Genomic DNA, 12957 nt, shown 5'->3' with positions numbered 1-12957 from the left:
TCAGCCCAGTATGCATGGTACGGGTGCCAGGCCCGCACATTTGGGAACCTGCAACAAGGCCCAGGGCTGCTGAAGCCCTGCAGCAGCATCACGGCTCTGCTGTACAGCACAGGAAGGGAAAAGGAAGGTGTCTCACCAAATATTGTATTCGCAGTCAGCCGCAGAGGCAAGCTCCAGAAACGCCTCCCAGCCAGCACCACGGGAGTGCTGTCAACCTTTCTGCTTTCTCCTTGGGTGCACAGGTTTTCCGTCATTTGTCACCAACCAGCCCGCCAGGCAGGCCTGCTGCTCCAGGGCCACACTTTGGCCAGGAATCAGCTTCAGCATCGCTGCTGCTCTGCGCTGAGCATTACAAAATGTGAGCAGGGAAGGCTTTAAATTGGGAGAGAAGAGCTCATGCTCCCTTTCCTCCAGCTTTCACTCTATTTCTCATTTCCAGCAGCATCTCAAACGCTAAGCTGGAGTAATGCCAAGTGGGCATGTCTTTGCATACATTAATTCCCCTCATACAACACACGCACACACGCTCTGCTTCGCTTCCCCGTACCTGAGAGCAAGCAAAGCCCCCGCTCATGCAGCAGCAGAGCAGCTGTAAGGCAGCCGCTGTGCTCAGCTCCTCTGCCAGCCCGCCTGCCTTCACGCATGGATGGCTTCCCCTGCCTCGCCTCCTCTGTGTACCTTGTCTTTTGAGGGAAGAAATCCCCAGCCTAGGTTTTAATCTAACCTTCCTGACATCAATTTGCTAACTGACCACTGGCAAAGCAGAGAAGCAGAAAGGCAGATGAGTGCTAAAAGAAACAATCTGAGGGGTTGGAGTCGCCATCAAAGACAAGCCAGTGTTGGAGGAGGACAGGCAGACATACTCCAGCCTCACTGCTTTTATGCCTAACAATGCAGCAGTGAAAATCAGAAGGGGGAAAAAAAATATCTGCTTTTTCAAGGCATAGCCAGACAGTCAGCGCTTCAGAAGCACATCTCTGTTCAGCACTGCGGAAGTAATTGCATGTATAGTTCAGGTTTTGCCTTCTCATAAAGGTTAAAAAAAATACCAAAGGATGAGAAAATGGTGATAGTCTGGAGCAGAAGCAGATGCTGTAACGTGACGGTGAACAGGTCACTTTGAGCCTAACGTTAAAAGACCACCACTTTCTAACACTAACTATTTCTAGCATAGCTGGAGTACTAAAATTAAACAAGTGTTAAGATGGGCTCAGCGAGTGGAAAATTGCTTCTATTAAAAAATTTGCCTCATAACATTCCTCTCAGAGGCACGGGGTGCAGAAAAACAGCTCGTAGCTGTCTATTATTCTGTTTCTACTACAGCTTGTACCTTAGACATTTGGACCCTGCATTTGCTGTTCCATGAAATGCCACCAACAATTTATCTCGCTCAACTTCTGTCAGCCCAGAAAAGTCTGAGAAGACCATTTCACCCACTAGCGGTAGGCTTCGAGCAAGTTGGCAACTGCACAAGTGTCCCTAAAGACACTTGCCCAGACCCCCTGAACAAAAAAGTTACCAAAACCAAATACTTTGAAAGCATTTGGGAACATCACATCTCAGAGTTAAATGTACAGATATCCTTATTTATTTGTAGGAAGGCCAGCAGCTGTTGGTAGTGATTGTAGTATTTCTCCCTTAATCTGTTCCCAGTGTTACTGCAGATTCCTCAATATCGGCATTGCTTTAAACTTTATTCAAAAAAAGTTTTCTTAAAATACAAAATTACAGTACCCACTTGTCCCAAAAAGCAACCTCTAGAGCCAGATAAGCCCACTTAAAACAGAAGCACTGTCAATCTCATTGTCCCTACAGTTCCTAACTTCAGATGTTCCCTCTTCCACCATACCTACAGTGTGAGCATTGCGTCTTTAAAGCCTAACGGAGAAGAGATGTATCTTTATCCTTGTATCTTTATACAAGGGGACGAGGTGGATCAGGGGCTTGGGGGAACAGGAAGAAAAATAACTTACTGAAAAATTACTTACTTGTATCAAATTGGCACCTTCTATCGACCAGCAGAGCTCAGGCAAGGGAACATCTACCCACATACTTAAACCCAAGGTATTCAGTAGGGAAAGAAATAACATGGCAAAACAGAGAAGGGCAGGCAGCCTGCCAAAGACTCACTATTCTCATCCCACCATCTCTACCTTACTTTTGCCTCTCCAGGCCCACCCAACTTTCCATTTTCTCCTTTGCTTCTCCAGTGCCTACCTGCCTGGTCCTGATAAGCCAACAGTTGGCTCAGGGACAGTGGATACCCATCTACTGCCTACCACACAGATGGACAAAAGCAAGCTTTAGAGGAGAGAGGAGTATTTGCTCTCCCCTAGTAAAATACATGGCGTTTAGGACTGAGCAGAACTTGCTGACACTGCAGTGGAGAAATAAGTGGAGGAAAGGTGCGAAATTCTCTGTCTTCTCACAGCCCTATCAACAACTGCAGCCTCTGCACTTTCTAGGACAAGGGGTCCCAAGAGTTCCCAACCACTCCATTCTCTCATGCACTTAAATTTTAGAGCAGTTCTCAAGGCAGGAGATATGCCCTTGTGGTATGCATTTAAGTGGGTAAATTACCCTAAGAGCCACAGGCAGTAAAAGCGGGGATACAGCCAGCAGGTGGAGGTGTGGGCAAGACACAAGGTGGAGCAGCAAGTTACCTGGGCTTCATGCCATTGCTGCTAAATTATGGGAAACAAGCACCACAAGAAATACAAGACCAAATGCCATAAGATTCCGAATTTTGGAAACTCTACAACTCATGGTGCTCATAACTGATAATAAAAGTCAATCCTCTGTTACGACAGCTGTAGCTCTCTATCTGCTCTATCACAACACTGAATAAAATAAATTGGTGAGAAGATGCGATCATAAGAAAAAGATTTTAAGATGCCAAAACACTTTTTTGCTTCCCCCAAAAGAACTTCCTTTAACAACACAGCACATCAAGAATTCCATTCAGGCATAAGTTTAAAAAATAAAAATAAATAAACCTCTGCTCATTATGCAGGGAAAATGAAGAATCTTGCATTCTGCAACTGCAGCATCATTAGTAAGCACTGAGAAGGAGCTGACATCCAGTCACGGTAAGGTTTAGACTTCATTTAGGCTTCTTGAGTACTAACATTGGTATTTTACTGTTTTCATAACTGAACTGTCAAAACAACTTCAACGTACCCAAAAATATCCATAACACACTGGTTAAGGAATTCTTGTCTAATTTGTGTATCTCTACAGAAGTCTAAAGGAACCACTAAAGTGTGAAATTGCCAAATGACGAAGAGGCATTGATCACAAGCTACACTGAGAAGAGTAAGAGAAGCATTCAGCACTTTCTAACCATACCCATGACATGGATCCAATCTCAGTGAAACATCTGCTGAAAATCAAGCGCTGTCTCCAAAGCAAATGCCTTGTATTCTTGATATAAAAATAGGACATGCTAAGTCTATGCATGGTTGTCACTTCTCTTAAACAAAACACTCCAGAGCAGATATGGAGGACATGGCATGTTTTTTGTCCTCATCCACTTTCGCACAAGGCAGAAATAGTTTGGTATTAGCAAATACATGTTGTACTCTAAATCACTGTTACACAGTCACCCTTGGGCAGGCTGTGCAGTAAGTTAAGCCATCGGGAGCTTTCTAAATGGTGGTACTTTGGGCATTACACAGGTGGGATGATTCTCCCCACAGCCATCACAGGACATCCCCACCACTGCCTGATCCGCAGCTGGATCTGTAGCCACCACCGAATAATGGGAGCCCAGTTGATTCCTCCCTGCAATTTGTACACAACTCTGCATATGGGAAGAACGCAACAGAGAGAAGCCAGCTAAACCCATACTGTGTTGGTGCACCACACAGAAGGTAAGGGTGAACCAGAGGAACTGGAGAGAGGACTTCTCGTCTAGGAACAAAAAGTGCTCATGAGGGCAAGCCGTGCTACATGGAAGCAAAGCTTGAATGTGCTCTGAGCTCCACAGCTAGACAACGCAGGAGGAACATGCAGGGCATTTTCTGCAATTAAAGGTTACACACCTCATCCCTGCATTTCCATCTGTTTCCCTTTCAGAATGAAATAAAATTCATACAGAGCTAGCTGTGGTTCCTAAGCACCAACCTAGCACTTCAGAGGAGCACCAAGATTCATCAGCAGTTTTCTCCTTCAGAAAGACCACAGTGGTGTCAAGCTCTCCCCGCATGACCCCTGCCAACCTAGGACCACCCTAGATCAAATCTGACAGACTGACTGCTTTCGTCTAAGAGTGGAGGTGAAAAAGACCCAAGGAAGAGAGTTTAAGAAAAAATTTCAACCAAATAGGATCAACACCAGGTCTTTTGTGCTCTGGGAATTTAGGCTAACCAGCAGTGCAATTAAGCAGGTTTGCCTCTTGGGGCACTTCAGGGATTAATTACTCCATCAGGACACTTGAGAGAACACAAGGGGAGAGCATGTGAGATAATGAGGCCTCTAAATAGCCCTCCTCACCTCAGCTTCAGCGGCCTTGCAGAAACCATCTGTTAGTTTCCAGAACTCATTTTCTCTGCGCCGAGAAGTTGTGCATAAATTGTCTTCCACCATCAGTCACACAGGATGGGTACATCGAGCATCAGACACAGTCATGGTCTCCTCACCACATTTTTGTCTGACCAGTCAATTAAAGCCTTACTGGTCAGAATAGCAGACGGTTTCTCAGCGCCAGTATTTCTTTGGTCAGAAGGATTAGGTCATGCCAGATTTGACATGGTAGACAAGAAGCCTGTCTTCTGGGGGGGAAAAAAAGTTGTATTGAGTGGAAGCAAAACAAGTGCTCTCACATTCCACAGAACCCAGGAGCAACACAATCCTGTCAGAAATTCAGTTGGCAAGAGACCTGGAGACCTTTCCGTATCCCTCCAAGTGGTGGCTGGGCCGAGCGGTGTCCTCTGCACGGTGATGGCTCCTAGGCCTCCCTCTGCCTCCCCCCAGACACTAATTTTGAGCAGAAGATGATCCAGGCCTTGCAGTTGATGCGTTTTGGCCCGGGTCCACCAGCATCAAGAGGCATCAGCAGGAGTTGTAACACGCTCCAAAGCCGGCACTCCTCTTCCCCAGGGGCCAGAGACATCGGTTAGCTCCCCAGGCAAGTCCCCAGACTGCCAAAGATAGAGCACCGCCTGAGGAATCTTTAAAATGAATTTATTAAACTGCTTCAGATACAGGGAGTGGAATAATCTGCTGCGACTAGCCCGCCCGGGACAACAAACCCCAGGAGAAGGGAGCCAAAGACTGTGTGGGTCCACTGTGTGATCCTGCTGTTCCTTCTGCCTCCCAGTTCCCAAAAATGTATTTTGGCACCTTGCCCTGCCTTCTTCTACTTGCTTCGTTCAAACTACTGCTTGCTACACGCAAACTACTAACTCAGAGTAAGAGCTAAAAAAGGAGTCGTGACATAAACATTTCAAATGGAAATCTAGCAGGAACTTAAAGAAATGACCTGAAAGAAGTGTTCAGAGACCTACTGAAAAGGAGGCAAAGGAGAAAGGTCATTGAGGTGTTTTCTTTCATAGAAGTGGTCCTAGAGGCCTCCACTGCAGGCAGCCTGAGACAAGGCAGCCTCCAGATGACAAGGACAAGGATTGGCTTTGTTTCCTCATCTTGGTGTACTTGGTGGTCAGAATTACTTCAAGACACTACAGAAAATCTCCTCCGTTTGGTCTTGACCAGCACACAGCAGGTGGATACCTACAAGCAAGTCAACTACTAGTGTGTTTAGCTAAAGGTTTAAACTCGCACTGCAGGGACAGCTGAGTAAGGGCTGAGGTGTACTAAAACAGCACAACTACCAGCAGCATAACAAAACCAAGAACCAAGAATTTATTCCAGAACATCTGGAGCTCTTTTCTGACGTAAACTGCAATATGTGTTTGGGGTATTATCCTTCAAAACGTAAAGCAGCCGGTCACAAAAGCTCAAGGAATTCCCTGTGCTTGAAGTGAACATGTCAAAATGTTATAATCAGTCACCTGAAGAAGAACAAATCATTTGTACTATGCTAGAGTCAATTCATATATATATTTTAAAGAAGGCATCATTCACGTGCTGAAGTTAGGATCTTGAGCGGTTACCATCATATATTTTCCAAGTATTGCTAAATTAACTCTATGAAATATTAGTGAGCACATTTCTCCTTCAGCCTGCAGACATCTCATCAAGAGGCAGGTTCTGTCGTAAGGTAGTAAGTGATCTACAGCAGTCACTGCCTCAATACTTCTTCCCCTTTCCTGCGGTCATCACTTGACCCTCATGATGCTCAGAGTAAGGACATGATAAAGTGCATTTAAACTTTGCCCCTGAGTGAGAATCCAGACAAAAAGATGCCAAGCAAGCACAAGTCTTCTGTCTATGGCCTTCTATAATTTATGACAGAAGTGAGAAAACCTTAGTGCCTGACAGGTATACTTATGAATTTATGAAATAATCTGGAAAGAAATATCATATAACTGAGTTGCTCCGTTACAAAATGCTATCAAATGCAAAGAGCTTATCTATAAATGAAAAAGCAGACTCTAGGAGATCCTTCCCAACTCTGTGTTCTAGAAAGTAATCCTATTAAGACAGTCTGATATGAGGTTTTTCATTAGGCATTCGCTGTGCCATCATTTTTATTTATCAAGTCCAACACACGGGACTGAAGTGTGTGACCCTGTTGTTGGCACCACACTCAGAAAAGTGTTCTCCATCCAAAAGTCGTGTCACCTGTAGCCTAGCTCCCACCGCACAAGCGAGCCACTTACACACTTGCCATTATATCTCTTCAAATGAGTGTTTTTGTGCTAGATTTGCTCCACTTCCATATTATACATGGAATTAATTAAGCTATCAACATTCTAATAATTAAAGATCTATAGTACACATAATTTTACTCTAGGTTCAGATCTACTAGATCTGCACTGCTGATAAATATCACGTATATTAAAAAGATACAAGATGCCTTCTGGGGCTGTGATCTGTGTGTTCCTTGAAAACAGCTTAAGATACTGCGTTGAACTGGTTCCTAGAACAGATACCATGCTCCTTCGGGGGAAAAACAAGGTAACAGTTCTGCTATTCAAATGTGAGCCTCAGAATTAAACACTTATCACTTCAAAGGAGTCTTGATTTGTTTCAGTGTGCACCTCTGCCCAAACCCTTCTTCGTTCCAAGATCTTTAACACGCTAAATTTATTCTACCTTTGAAATACAGTCATACTTCTGCTGTACAGACTGCATAAAATTAAGATTTTATCCTTCTCCCCCCCCCTTTCTCCAACATTAATAACTTCTGGAAATCTTGACTCAGATAATTCCATGTGTCACGCTGGGGGGCAGCAAAAGAAACTGCCAATGTTTTATGACAGGCAGCCAAACGCTGCAGTGACATAGATGGATGGCCATGTCTAACCTACTCAATTTGTGCTGTCAAACAGAACTTTCTGGAGTTAGATAGAAGGAAGGAAAATAAAAAGAGAAGGGAAAAATGAGAACTTGGACTTCTTATACTGCAGGCAAGGCGCAAGGCTGCTGGGAGAATGGATTGATGATGTTGCTGCGGCTTTATCACCTGTGGTGACAAGAGACAAGGTGACCATAACTCAGGCTGAATCAGGTTAGAGATGCGATAGCCTGTTTTTTTATGAGCATTTCCTGTAGTCCTGGAGAACTGCTTCACGCAGACTATATATAGAAGCATGCTCTACAAAACTGCCCAGGGTTTTTTTGGTTGGATATGGGGCCAGGTACAGTGCTTTTTCAAGTGGATGGACACCACCTAATCTAAAGGGAGAGCTACAAGAATGTGTGGATCAACAGCAAATTAGTTAAGGCAGGCGACAGCCCTAATTGCAGAAGTCCTGCAACAGTTAAGTTCTACGTCAAGTAGAACATCTTTTTATTTAGATCCGACACCTCCTTTGAAATATTCACTATGCCTTTTAACAGGAGGCAGACGTGCCATGAAAGACGAATCTTTCTCACTTAAACAGAGCTATTTTTGTTTCAGGCACTTGGTTTTATAGCAATTTAGATCCGCTCTAAACATGCAAAGCTCTGAGAATAATGGGGGAGAGCCTCTTCCTTCCTGCCCTGCCAGAGCACAGGGGTACCAGGCAGTGCAACAAAGCTCGAAGTAACCAGCTCGCAGCTATCTGGGGACAGATCATCCATGCTGTAGTTTGTGCTGCAAGTACAGGCACATCCAGGGTAGACTCGAGTCCAAAAGCAAAAGCGTTTGATGAACCTGAGCGGGAGAAAAAGGTAGAGAAACGACCCGCCCCCTCCCCGCCTCAGCTGTTTGTTCGCTGCGTTATTTGTAGCAGAGTTTACAATTTTATTTTATTTTTAAATCCACAGTTTTTCCATGTTCTCCACCCCTTCCCAGTCCCCACCCCAGTTACCACGGATAATCAGGCACTGAGTGTATGTAAAGCACTTTGCCTGGAGGCAGAAGAGGCTGTAGCCACAACGGTTGGCAGATACTGTTTTTAAGAAGTGCAATTATGAAAGGTGATGTAAGCAATCAATTATTTCTTTGCTTCGTCATAAAACCACCACACCTACCCCTTCGGCAAAGAGACCAGTTCAGTCCTGAACAGAGAGGGAAAGGACAAGGCTTGATATGGAATAGCTGGTGGAAGATTAAGATTTACGTTGTAAAGCTTCTAAATTACAAGTCGAAAATATTGCTGCTACTGAATATAAAACAATGAGCTATGACACTCAGGCCATACAAAGCTCAAGTGGTTTGAAAAATAATTTTCCTGGACTCCTCGGGACGTAGCAAAAATTTTGCATTTAAAAAGGAGGAAGGTAGCTGAATGGCGGCACATTTCCTTCTAGATTAGGGTCTTCAGAACCTCAACTCAGAGCTTAAACTGCACATTTAGAAACAAAAGGCTCTGGCCTCACTGCCAGCAGGTGCTCGGCACCCTCACAGGTACTTAAGCCCATTCCTTCTTCCTGAAAGCAGCAGCATGCATTTTACGAGGGTTGTTTTACAGCTGCAAGCATTTTATAGGCCATTTTGAGCTTTCTGTTTTGTACCCTTGGGACTCTGCAAATACTTTCCCGTGGTTGCTACATGATTTGAGAAGCCTGTGCTGTTCCGGTGTTGCCCATATCCTTTGGAGGTCTCTGATGATAGCAACCCTCCGACCTGCTCTGGTTGTTGAGCGGCATCCCTGCCCTCAGGAGAGAGCTCTGAGGTTCATAACACGGAGATCTGGCATCAGAAATAAGCGTCCAAATGAAACAACTCAAATACATCCAGAAACAGTCAGGCAATTTGATGAGCCTCTAAGTATACTCCAATGCATCTAGACTGTCTTACTCGTTTTCCTGAAGAAAGAAATCCTTTACTACACTTGCTACTGACATGCTTCTTTTTACAGAACAGCTCTAATTCTCAGACCTCTCTCAGTCTCTTTCCACTTCGGATCCATTTAGAAACGAGTTCACACACAATTACCATTTGTGAGGTCTTTGTCCAAGTTAGAGGAAGTCTATTCAAAGAGTCAGACAGTCAGCAGAGTTTGTTGCCGCGGTGTTTTATTCAGTTGATTTCCTTACAAACACCTTTGTGAGAAATGAATAATAAATTTCAAACGTTATCTCACAGTAGCCTGAAGAATAAGTTGTACCTGATCATACCATCAGCTCCACATTACTGAAGGGCAGCCGCAGCAGCATACTAAGCAGGCTGTTTTGGAAATAATGGTGTGTTTGGGGGAAAAATAAAATAAAAATAAAGCATTTGGCCCTTGTACTCAGTGTTCTTCCAAATCCGGAGCGAAACAGATCGCCAGTAGCCATGGCAACTCCTCAGCTACACAGGACTCGCGGGCACGCTGGCAGGATGGGCTGGAGGTGGTGGTCCATGCTGTGCAGAAGGGCAGTGTGAATACGAATACAGGCCCAAGGTGCAGGGGAAGAAGCAGCTGCAGCTGAGTCCATCAGCTCACAAAACTTGCCTGGGGTACCCTGTAGAGCATCCAGTCATTCTGCACATGCAGCACTGCTCCTGCATCCATCAGCAAATGGATTCAGGACCGAAAATACATCTTGGAAAAGAGTCGAGGCACCTCATTCCTTCGGAGGTCACGGTTAAGTGATTCGTGCCCCTCTTGCACCAGTCCATCCTTCCCGGGAAGCCTGGCAGGAGGCAGACAGCACACCTTCCCTGCTGCCCTCACGCCACCTTTCACAGCCTGCCACCAGCTCTAACACCGCAGCCAAAACATTTGGGTGGCAGGAGGGGAGAGGGAGGGCCAGGAAGTTTCTGCTTTCGCGATCTGGCTCTTCAGCCTAGATAAGTGCCTTCCTCTTGTTTTCTCCCGTCTAGCACCGAGCAGTTTGAACTCAAGTGCCTACAGACCGACAGACTCCCCCCGATGCTCCGCTAGGCACAAGCTGCTGCTGCTAGCACATCCCAGCGGCTCCAGGAAAACAGCCAAAGAGGGTGCTCATCCACACAGCACCCAGGGGAAGGGAGATCAGCCTGTGCTGGAACAGACTGAAGGGCTCCCTTCCCTCCCATTCCCCACCAATATCCTTTTTTTTAAACAAACAGCGGCAATGACTGGCCCTGCCAACACGAAATCCCTTACCCAGCGCAGGGCTTTATGCCACTCCTGTCCTTGCAGTCCCCACGTACCAGGCAGTGGAAGAGAACCCTGTGTGACAACAATCCTCAGTTTGGCACAACCTTGGGTCTGGCACGGCTCCGTGCTCTGAAATAAAATGCTTGAGGGGCTTTTGTGGGCAGCTCTTCCAGTTGTTTTTGCTTGTGTGTTGAATTTTTAAACATAGAATCCCACAATAAGTGTATATTGCCCTGCAACAGAGAAGGCATAAGCTTGAACGTAATTTCCCTGTTGCTTCTAAACCAAGATCATATCCCAAGCACTGACATCCATACGTGATTAGACACACTCATAAAATAGTGGATTATCTCAACTATGCTCAGCAACAGCTCATATTAGAAGAAAAAAGTTTACCTCCAACTTTTAGAGTCCAAAATCTAAGGGCTCGTTCCATTTGACCATCCATGCCTCTACATGGAACGAACCCATAGCACAGCAAAATCTTTCTTCACTGTTTATTAATGCTGTGTAAAGTCCATATGTCTGTCCTCTGTGCTCTTATTCCACCAGCATTCTGCCACCTACAGCAAATGCTGTACTCGGGGGTAGGCAGTACACCTGAGCACAGTGACGTACTTGAAAAACAGAATGGTTTCTGGGGTCAAATCTAGCAGCTTTTTCCATATATAAAGTTGTACTAGTTCTGTAGGAGCGTACACTGCAGATCCTATACGTGGAAAACCGGGCTGTCATCACTTATGTTCTGACATACAAGTTGCAAATCATTAATAGCGGTGATGCAAGTTGTGCTGTGCAGTGCTATGTAGCAATTCTTAACCAATAATGAGTTTAGGCCAAAACATGAAGCATCCTTAGAGAAACTATTTTTAGAAACCAGACACGTAGTAAAGATCAACGCTGAAGTCAGTTCAAGTCCTGTGATTAAGGCACTGCATTTTCAATGCCCTAATTTGAGACTGCATCCTCAGTTCTAGCATTCATATAAACCAAAGTGAACAGGTTATAAAACTTCATTTTTTAATGACAGCAGCTCCAGGAGCAAACAGCCAGACTGATGCTCACCAGAAGCACTTGCCCTTAGCCTGACGGATTCTGGTGCCAAATGAATCCTGCTTACAAGTCTCTGGTCCGAGTGAAGTTTACTGCCATGGGAATCCTTCACCATTCCGGTTGGTCTTTATCCCTAAACTCTGCTTCATGGGGAAGCAGCCTTTCTAAAGCTGATCTTTGGATGATGTATGTGTGGTCAGCATCAACACCAGTCTCAAAGAGCTCTTTCTAAACTACATTCCCCCAGCTCCGTTACCCAATTTGGCATCTAATTTTTGAAACTAAAAACTGTACAGGTAAAACCAAGATTCACTTGGAAAAGAACCTGAAAAGCAAACCTGTCTCCTTACTTCCAGACCTCATCTCTTAAACCTTGTCACCAAGCCAAGACATACTCACAGGCACATAGCTGACTTGACTTGCAGGTACTTGAGAGGCTACGAATACATGTCTAGCTTTGAATAAAGGCAGTCTTTCTGTAGGTGTCCACTTACTGATAGATCTTGGCATAATTCAGCAGAAAACATTATTTACATGGAAAAAAGTGGGTAGGCACTACATGTACTCAGTCCTACAAAGAGACACCCAGGTCTTTATGCAGCCTTTCAGCATATGGCACTGCAAGCATTGTTCCTGCAAGCTCTTATTTCTGTTCTTCCCAGGAACGGTGTGCATTGCTCTTTAGAAGAAGCTAACACCGGTTAGCTCTTTCAGGCTTAGAAATTTCAGTCTATTTCTGACATTCCAGAAGATCTGAGGCTGTTTCAGAACTTAAGTGTCACCACATCAAGGAAGTCGTGGTAGATCTAGAGGTTGAAGCGAGCAGTCCCCACACTGCCCCCCGCCTGCCGATGGGCAAAGTTACCAACGCTGCCTAGGAGATTTTGTTTCAGCACAAGAGCTGCATCTGTAAGCCTAGAAGTCATTCAGGCAGATTCAAGCAAAGCATCTTACACCAAATTGCTGTCATCTTTATTGGCTACACACATCATGCATCTTCAGCCTGATGTTGATAGCACGTTAATTTCTTGACCTTTTCACTGCTGCCATCGGTGTGAGACTGGACAGAGTCCCAGCACAGCAGCAAAGACACGACAACCTACACATTTTGCCCTCAACCTTCAAAGCTAAAAACGTTTTTACCTGTTGTCTCAAACCATTTTTTCCACTAAAGGACATCTGAGAAAGCCAATTATCAAAGAAAAACCAGCCATATTTTATGCAGCCATATACGGTCCCCATCTCAATGGAGAGCCCCCCTCCTAATGCAGACCTCCTTCTG

At 45.0% G+C, this 12957-nt stretch overlaps 1 protein-coding gene across 1 annotated transcript in view; it reads right to left on the bottom strand.

The window, feature by feature from the left end:
• PPP1R14C (protein phosphatase 1 regulatory inhibitor subunit 14C) overlaps positions 1-12957 on the bottom strand; it is a 49037-nt gene that overhangs the window by 34650 nt on the left and 1430 nt on the right. The window lies entirely within an intron of this gene.

Source organism: Anas acuta, chromosome 3 (genome assembly GCF_963932015.1).
Source record: "Anas acuta chromosome 3, bAnaAcu1.1, whole genome shotgun sequence".
NCBI lineage: Eukaryota > Metazoa > Chordata > Aves > Anseriformes > Anatidae > Anas > Anas acuta.
Note: the sequence above shows the minus strand (reverse complement) of the source record. Positions and strands in the feature narration are given on the sequence as shown.